Source organism: Equus caballus, chromosome 3 (assembly GCF_041296265.1).
Source record: "Equus caballus isolate H_3958 breed thoroughbred chromosome 3, TB-T2T, whole genome shotgun sequence".
Taxonomy (NCBI): Eukaryota; Metazoa; Chordata; class Mammalia; order Perissodactyla; family Equidae; genus Equus; species Equus caballus.
In genome coordinates, this window is record NC_091686.1 from 63,420,397 (window position 1) to 63,436,454 (window position 16,058).

Below are 16,058 nucleotides of genomic sequence, written 5' to 3' on the forward strand. Positions count from 1 at the left end.
TGACACAAAAAAGCAAGAAAATATGAGCAATAATCAAATGAGAAAATCAACAGAATCAAACTCTAGAGAGCTCAGATGTCAAAATTTTCAGGGAATAATTTCAGCATAATTATGATAAATATGCCCAAGAATTTGGTGGAAAAGGTGCATAACATGCATGAATCAATGGAGTGGATAAAGGAAACTATAAAAAGGAACCTAACTGAAATGTCACAAATGAAAACAGTATCAGTATCCACAATGAAGAATACATTTATAAGCTTAACAGTAGGCTATTTACAGCAGAGAAAAGAAGCAGTAGACTTGATGACAAGTCGTTATCCAAAATGAAACTAAAAGGGGAAAAAAAGAGTGGAAAAACTACAATAGAGAGTCCATAATCTGTAGGACAATTAATATTAAACTGCCTAATAAATATTTAATTGCATCTACGAGAGATAGAAAATGGGTCAGAAAAAATATTAACTACATGACAATCAAGAATTTTTCAAAATTGATGAAAAATCTCAAATCCAAAGGATCAAACTGTTTCAAAGTAACTTACTGGCATCCCAGAACAGCAATCAACTATGTTTAGAGGAATGTGAAAATACCCATGAAGTAACAAAGTAAAACTCACATCCACCAAGAAATCAAAATTTTCCAGGCATATAAAAAAAGCAGGAAAATATAACCCATAATGAGGAAATAGCTAATTGAATCCCAATCAAAGATGGCACATATTATAGAATTAGCAAAGAAGAACACTACAGGAGTTATTATAAATATATTCTATATGTTGAGAAAGTTGAATAGAGACATGAAAAATGTAAGAAAGATTCAAACCAAAGTTTTAGAGATGAAAAATACAGGATGTGGGGTGAAAAATATACTGGATAGAATTAATTGCACATTAAACATAGTAGAAGAAAAAGATTAGTGAATTTGAAGCTTTAGATACTATATAAAATGGAAACAGAGAGAGAAAAGAGAATTTTAAAAGTATGACTAGAGTTCAGCGAGCTATGAGGAAACATCATGCAGCCTAGTATATGTGAAATTGTAGTTTACAAAGGAGAGGAGAGGGGCATGGGACAGAGAAAAAGTTTGAAGAAATTATGACAACAAACTTCTAAATTTGGTAAAAACTATAATCTCACAGATCCAAGAAGCTCAAGAAACATGAACAAAACCAAGAATAAGAAACATGAAAAACTACACCAAGGCACACCATAATCTTGCTGCTCAAAATCAATTATACAGAGAAAATATATTAAACAACCAGAGTAAACACACACACTACAAAGAGAGGTAATAAAACAAGGTTGACGGCAGATTTTCCATGGGAAACCATGCAAGCAAGAAGACAGTGAAGTAACATCTTTAAAATATGAAACAATACTGTCAATCTAGAATTCTATAACCAGTGAAAGCATCTTTCAAAAACAAGGGTGAAATAGCCTTTTTCAGACACAGAAAAGCTGAAAGAATCCATCACCAACAAACCCACACCACGAGAAATGTTAAAGAAAGTCCTCCAGGCAGAAGGAAAATGATACCAGTTGGAAATACGGATCTACATAAGGGAATGAAAAGCACCAGAAAGGGTAACTACTTGATTAAATATATTAGATATTTTTCTTATTTAAATCTCATCAAAAGACAACTGACTTAACCAAATATAATAGTAATGTATTGTGCAGTTTATAGCAAATATGAAAGTAAAATATATGATAACACAAAGATTGGGGTAAAGAAATGAAATACACTACTTCAGGTCTTAACTATATGTGAAATGGTGTAATATTACATGAGGGTAGACTCTTACAAGCTAAAGATGTATACTATAAACCCTAAAGTAAACCTAAACTAACAAAACAAAAAGTTAAAGCCTTAAGCCAAAAAAGGAGGTAAAATGAAATCATGAAAAAATGTTCAATTAATCCCAAAAAAGGCATAAAAAGAGAGAAAAAACAAAGAACAGGTGGGACAAAGAGAAAATAAATATCAAAATGATAGGCTTAAACCTAAGCATATCAAAATCATACTGAATATAAATGGTTTAAACACCCCAGAGTTTGGCAAACTGGATTAAAAAGAAAGCAAGTCCCAACTAAAATGTTGCCTGTAAGACACATTTGTTAAATATTAAGATATAAACAAGCTGAAAGTCAAAGAATGTAAAAAGATAAAACTTGTTAATAAAAATAAAACTAGACTGGATATATTTATATCAGAAAAAATAGGTTTCAGAGTAGAGAATATTACCAGGAATAAAGAAGGTCATTTTGTATTGATAAGGGGGTCAAATCATCAAAAGGACATAATAATCTTAATGTTTATTGACCTAATAATAGAGCTCCAAAATACATGAAGCAAACTGATAGAACTACAAGGAGAATTAGACAAATACACATTTATAGACAGAGATTTAAATACTCTACTCTCAATTACACAGAGAAAAATTACACAGAAAATCAAGATATAGAGGAGGTTTGATCACGGATGAATCTCAAAATAATTATACTGTACAAAAGAAGCCAGACAATAGAAAGTATAAACTATGATTTTATTAAAGCAGAACTTGGAGGAAATTTAAAGTACTAAATGTGTATACTAAAAATAAAGAAAGATCTCAAATCAATGATCTCAGTTTCCACCTTAAGAATCTAAAAAAATAAGAATTAAAATTAAGAGTAACTCAAATAGAAATAGAAATTAAATCTCTTACAGAAAATTGAAAAGGAGGGAATACTCCCCAACTAACACCATGAGACACTATGAGACAAGCATTACCCTGATACCAAAATCAAAGCCATTACAAGAAAATTGCAGATCAACATTCCTCACGAAAATAGACATAAACATTCTAACAAAATTTTAGCAAATTGAATCCAATAATATATAAGAAAAGATAATATACCATGACCAAGTGAGGCTTATTCCAGGAATGCAAGGTTGCTTAAACATCTGAAATCTATCTATGTAATTCACCATATTAGCAAACTAGAAAAGAAAAACTATACAATATTTGCAAAAGAGGCACATAAAGCATTTGACAAAATCTAACATCCATTCCTGATGAAATCACTCAGCAAAGAAGTATTGAAGGGGATTTCCTCAACCTGATAAAAGGCACCTATGAAAAACTTATAGCCAACATCATACTTAAAGATAAAAGACTAGAACAAGACAAGAATATCCACTCTCACCACTTCTATTCTTTAAGGAAATACATAGACAACTGTTTTCCAGAACGGTGCAAAGGAAATCCAATGAAGAAAGGTTAGTCTTCTCAACAATGATGCTGGAACAATTGGATATCCATGTGCAAAAAATAAACTTCAATCTATACCTTGTACCACATGCAAAAATTATCTCAAAATGGATCACTGACCTAACTGCTAAAACCTAAAACTATAAAACTTATAGAAGAAAACATCAGAGAATAACTTTTGTGACCTTGTGATAGGCAAAGATTATTTAGATACAGCAAAAGCAAAATCTATGAAAGAACAAATTGATAAATTAGACTTTATCAAAATTAAAATTTTCTGCTCTTCAAAAAATACTGTTAAGAGAATGAAAAGATAAGCCACAAGCTGGAAGAATATATTTCCAAAAGATATATATGATTTAAAAAAAAACGTATTCAGAATAAATAAAGATCCTCAAAATTCATAAGAAAACAACTCTATTTTTAAAAGGACTAATGATTTGAACATACAGTTCAGCAAAAAAAGGTACATGAATGGCAAATAAGCACTAAAAACATGCTTAACATTGTTAGTAATCAGGAAAATGTCAATTAAAATCATGAGATACTCCTATGCACCTATTTGAATGGATAAAATTAAAGGTTAAAAATAAATAAATAGAGACTGGCCATGCCAAGTACGAGTGCAGATATGGAGGAACAGAACTCTCATAGACTGATGGAAGAACTATAAAATAGTACAACAACTTTGAAAAACAGTTGGTAGGTTTTTTTTAAGGGTTACCACAAAATCCAGTCATTTCACTCTTACATATGTATCTAAGATAAATGAAAGAATATAGCCATATAAAGACTTGTACACAAATGTTCAGAGCAGCTTTATTTTTAATGGCCCAAACTGGAAGAAATCTAAATGTCCATCAACGGGTGAATGGATAAACACTATGGTATATTCATACAATGGAATACTACTCAGCAACAAAAATGAATAAACTATTGATACTGCTACATCATGGCTGAATCTCAAAATAATTAGGATGAATGACAAAATTAGTATTATTTATATGATTCCAAGTATATAAAATTCTAGAGGTACAAACTAATGTACAGTGACCAAAAGCAGATCAATGATTGAATAGTAATGAGGAGGGTATGGAGAGGTTAAAGGAAGAGGCAATGAAAAACTTTTGGAGACACTGTATTTCAACACATATATGAGCAAGAAACAACCGAAAAGTAAAAATTAGAAAGCAATATCATATACAATAGCATCAAACAAATCTAAAGTACTTAAAAACTTGACAGCTTTATAAGACCTCTACCCTGAAAACTACAGAACATTTTTGATAAAAATTAAAGGTTTGAAAAATTGGAGAGATTTACCATATGCATAAATTTGAATTTTCAACATTATTATCCATTCTGCCCAAATTGATCTACACATTCAATGCAAACTCTACCAAAATCCCAGCAGTCTTTTTTGAAGAAATTCACAAATTGATTCTAAAATTAATATGAAAATGCCAATGGCCTAGATTATACAAAATAGTACTTTAAAAAAACAAATTTGAAGGACTTACATTAGCTGATAAAGCTATCAAGACAGTGTGGTACTGTCTAAAGGATAACATAGATAAATAGAATAAAATAGACAGTTCAGAAATACACCCACACATATGTGGTTAACTGATTATCAACCAAGGTGCCACGTAAATTTATTGGGGAAAGAAAATCTTTCTGCAGATGGTACTGGAATAATTAGATATCCATGCAGAAAAAAAGTAAACCTCAACTCCTACCTCACTCCACACACAAAAATTAAGGTATGTAAAATTATGATGTAACATAGGTCTCTACATAAATGCTAGAACCGTGATGTTTCTAGAAGAAAGCATAGAACAATATTTTCACACTTTAGATGGTAAAGATTTCATAGAATAAAATTGCTAACCATAAAAAAAAGTATCTTGTCCTTTTAAAATATTATAAAAAATCCCTTTACTACCATCCACAATACTATCTCCCCACTTCCTTCTCCATTACAATAAGCTCTTTATAAGTAATTGTTGGTGGTGGTGTCAATATTGTGTTATTGTGGGTGGTGGTGGTGTTGAGATTGTGCTTTGTGGTGGCAGTGGGCGCGCAATAGAGGCAGAGGAGAAAGAAGTACCAGTAGAGACTAAGTGGAGGAGGAGAGAGAGGAGGAAGAAAGAAAAGGAGGAGGAGAATTTAGCTATTCCTGTTCTAAAAGACAAATATGAATAATTCCAGTTCTCATTGTTGCAAACAATGCTACAATGAAGAGCCTGTACATGTCCCCTTGTGCACAAGAGCTAGTTTATCTTTAAAGAGTGAAATTTGATGGTCACAAAAATTGACCTCAAAGTGCTTGTACCTAATGAGAGTCTAAGAGCACATAAGGCATGAAGAAAAAAAAGAGAAAGAGAGAGAGAAACCTTCTGTAATACCACTGTAATTGATTCCCTTCTTAAAGTATAAAAAATGCTTAGTTATGGTTTTGAAAACGCCCACAGTTTAGTGAGAGACAGACACATATACAAAGAATCACATAATAATGGAATAGGAACTACAGCATAGGTATGTGAAGTTACTCAGGAGTAAAAAGTAGGAAATTGTCTAAGAAAGTCAAGGGAGGCTCAAAAGAAAGGTATTTGAACTGAATCTGAAAGAACAAGCCATCTGCCAAATAGAGACAGAGGGAAGGGAAAAGTCCTGGAGGAGGGAAAGAGCATAACAAATCAACAGAGTGGCCGCAACTCTCCCTTTGGATGCCATCTGGATATAGGTTCCCCAGAAACTTCAAGAAAATCAAGATGTTAGTCAGAGCTGGAAATATTCTTCAACCAACTTCATATTTTACAGATGATGCATCTGAAGCCCAAGTCCAGGCTGACTTCCCCAAAATCATAAGCTTGTTAGCGAAAAATTCAAGGGCAAAACTCAGGTCCACTTAGTTTTAGTCCAGTATTTTTTTTACTACCATGAGCTGCCTCCATGAGCAACAAGGAGGGTTACAAAACAGGGCACTCCTACTGTAATGAATATCCTTTTATCCCAAATACATCAGGTTCAAATAAATAATACTGTTTTCAAACAATATACAAAGGTAATTGTTATGGTGTTTCTCTAGTCCCATAAAATTCTAAAGGTCTTCTGATTCAGAATATGTCTTATTGTTAAACATGGCTTTTTTAGCCTCATTTTTAAAAACTGACAATCCATGAATGCTATGTAGAATAACTCTAAACTTACCAGAATATTAATAAATGGAAGCTTAATAAATCATTTATAAAATCAGCAAATTACATATTGAATGTTGAATGTACACTTCATGCCATACACTGCATTAAGCACTCTGGAGCATACTAGGGTACAGAAGACATTGCCTGCTCTGCAGTTTATTTGTGTTACTTAGTAGTTTAACTCATAAGCTATGACATCTAGGTTTATATTCTGGCTCCACTTACTTGCTATGTGATCTTGGCCAAATAATCAAATCTCTTTAAGCTTTGATTTCCTCCTCTATAAAATGAAGTAATAAAATTACCCAGTTTATGAGTCGTAGTGAATATTAAATGAAATGAATTCAAAGCACTCATCATACTGCTTGATACATAGCAAGTGGTCATCAATGGGTATTGTTTGCCATCATCATAACCACAATTTTTATCATCTTCATCTTGTCATCATAGTCTAGGTCTATGACTTAGCTTGGGTTCTGTAGAAAACAGAGCCTAAATCAAGATTAAGTGCTGGTGCTTTCTTTGGGAAGCACAAACCAGGGCAGTGAAAGTAAGGAAAAAAGAGAAAGGAGGCAAGGAAGAATGAAAAGCTATACAAAATGACTTATTACTCTACTGGCCACTGTAGTATAATGAATTGTAAAAAGACAAAGCAGATCCTTCAGCAGAAGCATCTGCTTGACCAGACAGGACTTCAGATGAGCCATGTGGCTTTATGGTTGGAACAGTCCATAGAAAAGAGAAGAAAGGGGCAGGAGTATTTACCTTCTCCCTCCCATCTTCAGTTTCCCATTGGTCAAAGTTTGCTCCATGGGAATTAGCACTACCACATATGTGGGCTGTGTTATCCAGCTCTTTGGGTGGCCACTTACAACGCCAGCTACTACACCCAGTCCTGTGGGATTTCATTCAAGTCAATAAGTGATGAAAGAGGTCAGAAATTCTGAGTTGTAGCCAGTAAACCTTACTACGCTACAGCAACCACAGATAGCAACAGCATGTGTCACTGTCAAACCATTAATAGCATGGTCTAGGAAACCAGCATGCTGAGGGAATCTGAGGCAGGACATAAGATCTGTGTCAGATCAAGATCACTAATTCTCACATACCAACAGCCTGAAATTAGAGACCTCTAATAAAGATGTATTAGTCAGGTTTTGCTGTAATAATGCTGCATAACAAACAATGGCCAAATTTCAGTGATTTAAAACAAAAAACATTTATTTCTCCCTCACAGGTCTGCAGGTCAGCAGTGGATTGTCTGGTCAATCAGGTTCAGCTTGGCTCATGCTCAGTTGGTTCCTTGTATCTCTGATTCTGGGACTTAGGCAAAAGGAGCTATAGCTACATATGGCATGTTCTTCTCAAGGCAGAGAGCAGGAGCAGAAGAGAGGCCAGTGAGAAGTTGCCATGCCTCAAATCCTTGGCTCAAAGCTGGCACGCTGGCACTTCTGTGAAAAATAGCAACAATAACTCACAAAGCTCAAGTTTATAATCCACATTCTTCTCCTAAAGTCCTGAGCAATTCCCCTAGTGATGAGGATTTTTAGGATGCTTAATTTTAAAACAGTTTATGATGAGGATTTTAGGCTGGTTACTTTTAAAACTACAGATGAGATTCAGGCTCCAAGGAGTGGAATTTGTTTGCCCCTTTGTTGGGAAACATTTACATTTCTAAGGGAAGCCTCTATCTGTGAAGACGCCTCCCTCTCTGTGCCAGGAAGAAGGGGGATGGTCTTATCTCTAGAAGCTCTTAATCAACGCCAGAGGCAAGAACTTAAGTTGGTTACTGTCTGGCAACCTCATGTAACTGACCCTCCCCCCCCCCCCCCCCCCCACACACACACACACAAATCCTCCTTTGTCTTTAGGTGGGGATAAAATTCAAGTGGTGACTTCTGCCATTTACTCAATCCGGTTTGATTCTTATCTAAAAGTTGTGGGACCGCCAAATGGCCAGACCATACGGGCACTGATACCATTTTAAATTTTTTACATATTCTTTGTCTTGTAAAGAGATAACTCACATACCTATGCCTTAAATTTAGCCTTACTCTCCACCCAACTTTGCAGCAGCAGCTCTGCCTGCCCATGGGTCCTGTCCCCATGCCAGTGGCGGCAGCAGCAGCTCCCCATGCCAGCAGCATCTCTGACTGCCCGTGGGTCCTGTCCCCACGCAGCAGCCTGACTGCCCATGGGTCCTGTCCCCATGCTATTCTATTCTCTAAATAAAAGAGCACTACTGCCAGATCTTAAGAGTCTAAGAAATCTTTCTTTGGACTCCTCGGCTCACCGACCCCGCATCACTAGTATAACCAAACCCCATCACTGATATTTTCCATTTCTTCAGAATAATCTATATTTATTAAGACCCTCAATTATATAAAGTAGCATGGGTATTTATTTTAACGAATTTGCTTTTCATGATCACATTCTAAATCCTTTGAGGTATCTCTTCTTCTAAGTCAACTTCTTTGTACTGAAATGTGATTATTGAACACAACTTGGATTGTACTTCATTAGCAACACCATTTGTTCCTATTAACACCCCCAGAGACAAAGGGCGTCTAGAGAAATGTAGAACTCCAAGTACTATGCATTCATGAACTGGAATTAAAAGTTCCTAAGCAATAGGGTTCTTAATACCAAGAATAGCCTAGCTGTTCCCTAGCCTTCTTCCAAGCCCCATGTGTTTGCTTAGTTAACACACTAACTTTTTTTTTCTTTTTTTTTTTTTACTACTGCCAGCATTGCAAAGTCAAAATAGCTGTGGAGGAACAAGCTGTTCTGCCTCATGTCTCATCAACATTCCTTGCTCAGTGTATCAAAACACAGAGAGGATACAGAGCAAATGCAACAACTCCAAAAAGTTCCCTCTCTGGGATTTTCTTCCTGTGAAACCATCCACAGCTGCCTACTTAGAATATCAGAAGAAAGGTGGGTCTCCTACTCAAATCCAAATGAAGACACAGCAAGCAAGCAGGGATTTAAACGCTCATCTTGTCACTTGAAAAATAAAAACCTATTATGTAGGCCTACATGAACTAATATCAAGATTAAAACTTGAAAACAAGTTTTCTTTCCAAAGGACCGATTTAAAATTACTAGGGAAACTTACATCCCAGGTTCATTTAAAAAAAAAAAAAAAAGTCATTGAATTAACATTCTTACCCAAAATCTCCTTAGGCTCCTGGGAAGGATTTTAATTTCAAATAGCAATTGTATTGCAAGGCGTCCTATGCCAAGTATATAAGATGGGTTCATTTAAAGAAAGCTAAAAGGAAAGGTTGATAAAATGATCAAAGCCATTTCCATTCAGATCACAGTTCAGCTAATCCACTTTCCCTTTTAAGACAGAAAAATATCAACAGGAGAAAGATTAACCTAGCCATCCAAATTTGAACATATATAAAATTGAATATTCAATTTAGTCTTTCTCTTATTCATGATCTTGTAATTAGATTAATATTTATCCCAATGAAACAGTTCCTCTTTGCATAGTTTAAACAAATGAAACTTCCATTTAACATGAAAACAATTCAGAGTTAGAATTAAGTTAATACCTGAACTAATACTTAATAATTAATAATTACTACTATGGTAACTTACAGATGTGTGGCAATAAAAATAGCCAGAGAGAACATTTGCTAGCAAGTAGCGGTTTTTTGAGCAGAACACTAGCAGGAAGTTGTTGCCTTTCCAATAAAAGCCAAGAGGACCGAAACCACCACTCCCCTCCAGCACTGCTTCTACCTTCCTGCAGCTTAAAGGGAAGAAATCTTTCTCAGGTGTTCTCTTCGAATGGCTGCAGTAGACAACTGTGCATAGACACATGGGAAGATAGCCACATGCCTGATGTTCCAGCAATGCAATAAGACCAGAAAGAGAAAGCTACAAAAGGAATAATACAGCAGGAAAGACAACACGTGAAGTCTAAAATTGGAGCAACTGTAGATAGAGAAACTGATAATTCTCTGACAGACAGTCAACACCAGAACCTCACAGAGTATAACAGAATGAGCTTTTTTTTAAGTTTGCTGTTTTAGTCATTATGTGGAGAATTCCTCTACTTATTACAGTAAAAGGCTATGTCACTATAATAAAAACACCTAACAGTACAGTGACTTAAAAAAAAGTTTGTATCTCTCATCAAACAGCTCTGAGGCAAGCAATCCAATCCGGTGGGGCAGTTCTGCTCCATTCTGTCAGTTGAGGTTCCAGACTTCTTTCATCCAGCTGTTCCACCATCCCCTAGGGCATGTTTGTCATCTGCATGACTGAAGTTAGACCACCAGGGATTCCAGCTGGTGGAATAGGGAAAGCCTGAAAGAGGCACGCCCACTGCCTTCAGGACTAGGATCAGAGTTTAGACACCTCCCTTCTCCTCACATTCTATTAGTGAGAACTTAATCACACCCAAATGCAAGGGAATATGGGAAATGTGGTCTAGCCTCATTTTTTTAAATCACTGAATGGTGGATCTGTTTACTATAGAAGCTTATCCTTTTACTCTAAGGGGCACGTGGAAGAAGAGAACAAATTTTGTTGGACAACTAGCAATCTCCTCCATATTTCCAAAGAATGGCATGAAAAAAGATGATTTTTATATTAGTATCTTTAAGATTCTATATATGAAACATTATTTCTAACAGTCTTGTCCTAAATCATAGGAAAAAATTCAATAGGAGGAATTTCAGAGATGATCTAGTTTAAATCTCCAACACATGAGAAACTGAGGCCCAGGCAGAGAAGTGAAGCCACCTGCTCCAGCAGCTGGTAAGAAAAACAAGACTGGAATCCATGTGTACACATCGTCAGCCCAATGTCCTTCACAGCCTGGTATGAATTAGCTAAAATATGCACTTGCCTAAGTCATCTGAGCACTCTAGATAGTCAATCAAGAAAGTCTGGGCTCAAAAGTGGATTTTTTTTCCCTCTTAAATTAGGTGGTTTGGCTTTCAAGCCAATTCAGAAGTCCCAATAAATGCTAATGCTCTATTTTATATTTCAATATAAATAACTTATTTATGAGTAAGAGGAATTGGGAAGGATTTTTAAATACCCTTCCCTAGGAGAGGCAGGATAATTTTGATGAAATGGTCAATTTTCCCCACCCAGTATTTTCTGTTCACTGTTGGCTCTTTCTGCACTCAAAAGCAGGACATTCTGGATTCACTGCCTCAAGCGAGGGATATAATGGCAGACAGAAAGTGGAAAGAGACATATCTTTCCGGCACTTTTTGTTTCCAGGATCTAGGCCTGGGTTTCTCAACAGTGGTGCTGTTGACAGGTGGGGCCAATAATTCTTTGTTATATGGGGCTATCCTGTGTATTACAGGATGTTTACGAGCATCCTTGGCCTCTACCCACTAGATGACAGTAGCACTCCTCCTGCTCCCCCAGTTGTGACAACCAAAAATGTCTCCAGACATTGCTAAATGACCCCTAGGGAGCAAAACTACCTCCAGTTGAGAATCACTGATTTAGGCTTTTAGGGGAACAGAAAAGAATCAAGACAGAGACGAAAGATTTCAGATTAAGCAGTATGAGTAAGCAAGAATTTTCCCCACCCCAACTCCCACCTTCAAAACAAGCCTAAAAAACTATTCTTCAGTCTGAGCGACAGGGACAGAGCGAGAGAGAAAACAATGAGAACATGCATCAGTAAAGAACTGTGAGCCATTCCTTGGGCCAAGTCCTGGAGAGGTGGCAATACTCCCAGATAGGTTTATGGGGTCCAAAGAAGAGGAGATTTGCAATCTCTTATCCTGGTAAAGTCCTGGGAGGTGCCAAAATCCCAGAGAAGAAACAACTGCAGAATATATCTACATAAACCACAGCATAGCATGGAAGCAGTGGAATAATTTCGGGTCACTCAAGAGTGGCCTGGAGGGGCTAGCCCCATGGCCGAATGGTAAAGTTCACACGCTCCGCTTTGGTGGCCCAGGGTTTCACAGTTCAGATCCCAGGTGGTGACATGGCACCACTCATCAGGCCATGCTGAGGTGGCATCCCACATAGCACAACCAGAGGCACTCACAACTACAATATACAACTATGTACTGGGGGGCTTTTGGGGGAAGAATAAAAAAATTTTTAAAGAATTAAAAAAAAAAAAAGAGTGGCCTGGAATTAGTGGAGAAAATGGCAGACCAGAAGGGGCCAGGTAGATGGGAGCAAAGGTCATCTCTGCAGCAACCAGAGAGCAGCACTGATGGTGCACGAGACCAAAGGGGTGATAGTTCAAGAACACCAGCGTGGCTTGTGATGTTAAGGATGTGATGGTCTCCACCTTGACATAACATCTTACAGCTACTTAAGGCAACTCCACAGAAAGAGGAGATTCCCCAAATTATATGAGGTTAATTTTCTGCTACTCCAATTTAAAAAGGGGCTGTGTAATAGTTTCCCAGGGCTGTCATAACAAATTCCCACAAACTAGGTAGCTTGAAACAACAGAAATTCATTTTCTCACAGCTCTGGAGGCTAACAGTCTGAAATTAAGATGTTAGCAGGGCCAAAGACTCTAGGAACAATCTTTCCTTGCCTCTTCCAACTTCTCATGGTTGCCAACAATCCTTGTCCTTCCTCGACTTGTGGACGCCTCTCTCCAGTCTCTGCCTCCACCTTCACATCTCTCCCCTGTGTGTCTGTGTCCACATTTTTCCCTTGTTACTAAGGCCCACTCTAATCTAGTATGACTTCATCTTAAGTTGATTATATTTGCAAAGATCCTATTTTCAAATTAGGTCATACTCACAGATTCCAGGTAGACATGAATTTGTTGGGGGACACTATGCAACCCAGTTACAGATTACAACAAGTTAAGTAAGCTTAGAAAAATAAAAATCTATCTTTTGCCTGCCTGAGTTTGTGGCTTACAGTTTGTACCAATCACAGGCAATTAAAAAAAAAAAGTCTAACTATACTACTAATGGCTAAAAATTGTATATTATAAATCTTGGGTAATAAACCATTTCTCTACTATGGTTCTGAGGAATATTTAGATTCTTCTTTCAGCATAAAAGACAGCTGTATCATAACATGTGCTAAATCATCCACTATAAGGGAAAATCACTGACACATATAATTGGTACTTAAAATCTTTTTTGAAAAATTAACTAACTTGAGTTAAAATAAAAAGAAGAGAGTATGAATGAACTTTCACCTCACTTCCTAGCAGAAATTGTTCTGCCTCAATGTGCTTTTCTTCTCTTGCAAAATTGGTCAGGTGTATCACGGTACTAACACTAAGAGAGAGCATTCATATTTACTATGTGATTTTAAGCAAGGCAAAAAAGGAGAAAAGCAAGAGGCAGAAAATCGCCTTATCAACAAAAACTATGCACCCATATATCTCAGAGATGAACTCCAAAATATGCCCACATTTATGGCAATTCATATTTCCTTCTATTTTTATCCATATCTTTAAAACAATCATGCAAAATAAGAGGGCATTAGCAATATACCACGCTGAATTTGATGTGGGAAATTCTAATGGAAAGAGCACAGGGTTTATTATAGAGTTCACCTGTCTTTTTGTCTATTTATCTATTTGCACAGGGGAGGAGAATCATGAAGCCAAAACTGAAGAACACAAAATAGCCATTCCCCACTAACAGGCAGACTGGGTGGTGCTGAACAGAATCACCTGATCAGTCCAGCCCTGGTGAGAAGTATGGTAAAGTTGCCTTCCCCCGCCCCCCCGAGCCCTGGCCAGTACATAACTACCACCTCCACCACCAAAAACATGTGAGTTTGCATGTACATAAGCACAAATCATGGAGAGGGGATATGGTTGGTCAAAAACATTTTTGAGCACCCACTATGTTCTTGGTCCTGTTTCGCATGGTAAAGATGGATACCCAGAATGGCAGCGATGTGGGAAAGAATCAGCCAAAGGAGAGATGACATGAAGACTGAGCTGGGGCCCCTGCTATTACGCAGTGACCCTCAGCCCATCACTGCTACCTTAAGGAGTTGGTGATGAGAAGACCACCGTTAGTGGGGTTAACATTTCAGTTGAATATGAACCCCACAAACCTTTGAGGACTTCCCTTCTCCCCTTACTTCATCCCTGATCAAGTCATTACATTGTTCTAGTCACACGACCTTTTCACCAAAGGGAGAAGAAATATAAAGAAATCTAAACATTGAGGTTTGTGGACATCTCATTTGCCAAACCCTAGACAGGATTCTGGTAATATTTAAAACAAATGAATCCTGGGAAGCAGAGTTACATCAAATTTCTCAGTCATGTTCACCATTTATTTTGTGATAATCCATCAATCTGGTGGATTGTTGAAAATGTGGCCAAACCAGTTTTTAATACATCCAAACATAGCATCTAGATCAACTGCCACAGTCTAGTTGTTTGATCACCCAGATGTATCCTTAGCACACTGAAGAATTTACTAAATGGTAACTTACAATAACCTCTGATTCACAGGAGAAACATATCACGTGATTTATTAATTTATCTGTCTTTATAGCCAGTCAGTCCACAATACTTATTAACTACCTATTAGAGGCCAGGTCTTGTGCTAAGCAATTAGGGATATCAAGAAGAAAAGAAATTATCCCTGTCCTCAAGAAATTCATAAGATTGTACAGTAGTCTCAAATATTTTTTATTGTATACTACCATCAGGAAAAAATTTTAAGCATATGCATCCAATACCACAAATCTATATTTCCTTATTTATAGATCATAAGCAAGTAATACTATACTAATAAAGTGTGTGTATATATAGAATACGTATAACAATACTACTATATTCATATAGTATATATTTATATGTAGATAAATTATATCAGAAAAAATACACATAAAAATTGAAGTTAAAGGAATGAAATGAAAAAAAGTAGTTCAAATAGAATAAGAGAAAGAGTTCAAAGGAAAGAACCAGACCCTTAAATGAGTGAACATCAGGGACAGTATTAAGAAGACAGGTCACTGCCCTTTTGCAAGGGTACTCCTAACGTGAACTTTACCAACATATAAGTGGCCTCATTGTGGTCCCATTACTGCTTACCCCAGCCTGCCCTATTCCATCATTATGATTGCAGCATACAACATTTCAAGGTATGAGAGGGTAATGTCAGCTAGTCCTACATAAATTATTTAGAATACAGACTTTGGAGACAGAGAAAAATAGTTTTGCTTTGGAAAATCCCAAGACCACCTTAGTTTTAATTTGGTGTAGAAATTTAAAAGAGACTTCAGGATGACTGAAGCTGAAGTAGAAAAAATCATATTACCCACAGTTCTTTTTTGCAGTCATTAATAACAACAATGAAAAGCCAAATTCTGCCACATTATTGGCAACTATCCTTATATCACTAAAAAGAATGATCTTATCATTGACAGATGCTAAGACTCAGTGGTTTGAATCACACCATGTGTTACAAATTAAAAGGGCTAAAATCACAATAATGCTAATCCGGAAAAGAATAGAAGAAAAACAATTGTTAGTAGCTACAGGACCAACATTTAAAAGTAACCCACATAGATTAGCCCAAAAAAGCTGTACATAAAATTAGATAATATATTAGTCCAGATAGTGCATTGGGCAACTCTAGGTCCAACTCTGTCTAAAG

The 16,058-nt window shown here is 36.4% G+C and overlaps 1 long non-coding RNA gene across 2 annotated transcripts in view; it reads right to left on the reverse strand.

Moving 5' to 3' along the window:
- Positions 1-16,058, reverse strand: part of LOC111772875 (uncharacterized) — a 310,896-nt gene that overhangs the window by 274,312 nt on the left and 20,526 nt on the right. The window lies entirely within an intron of this gene.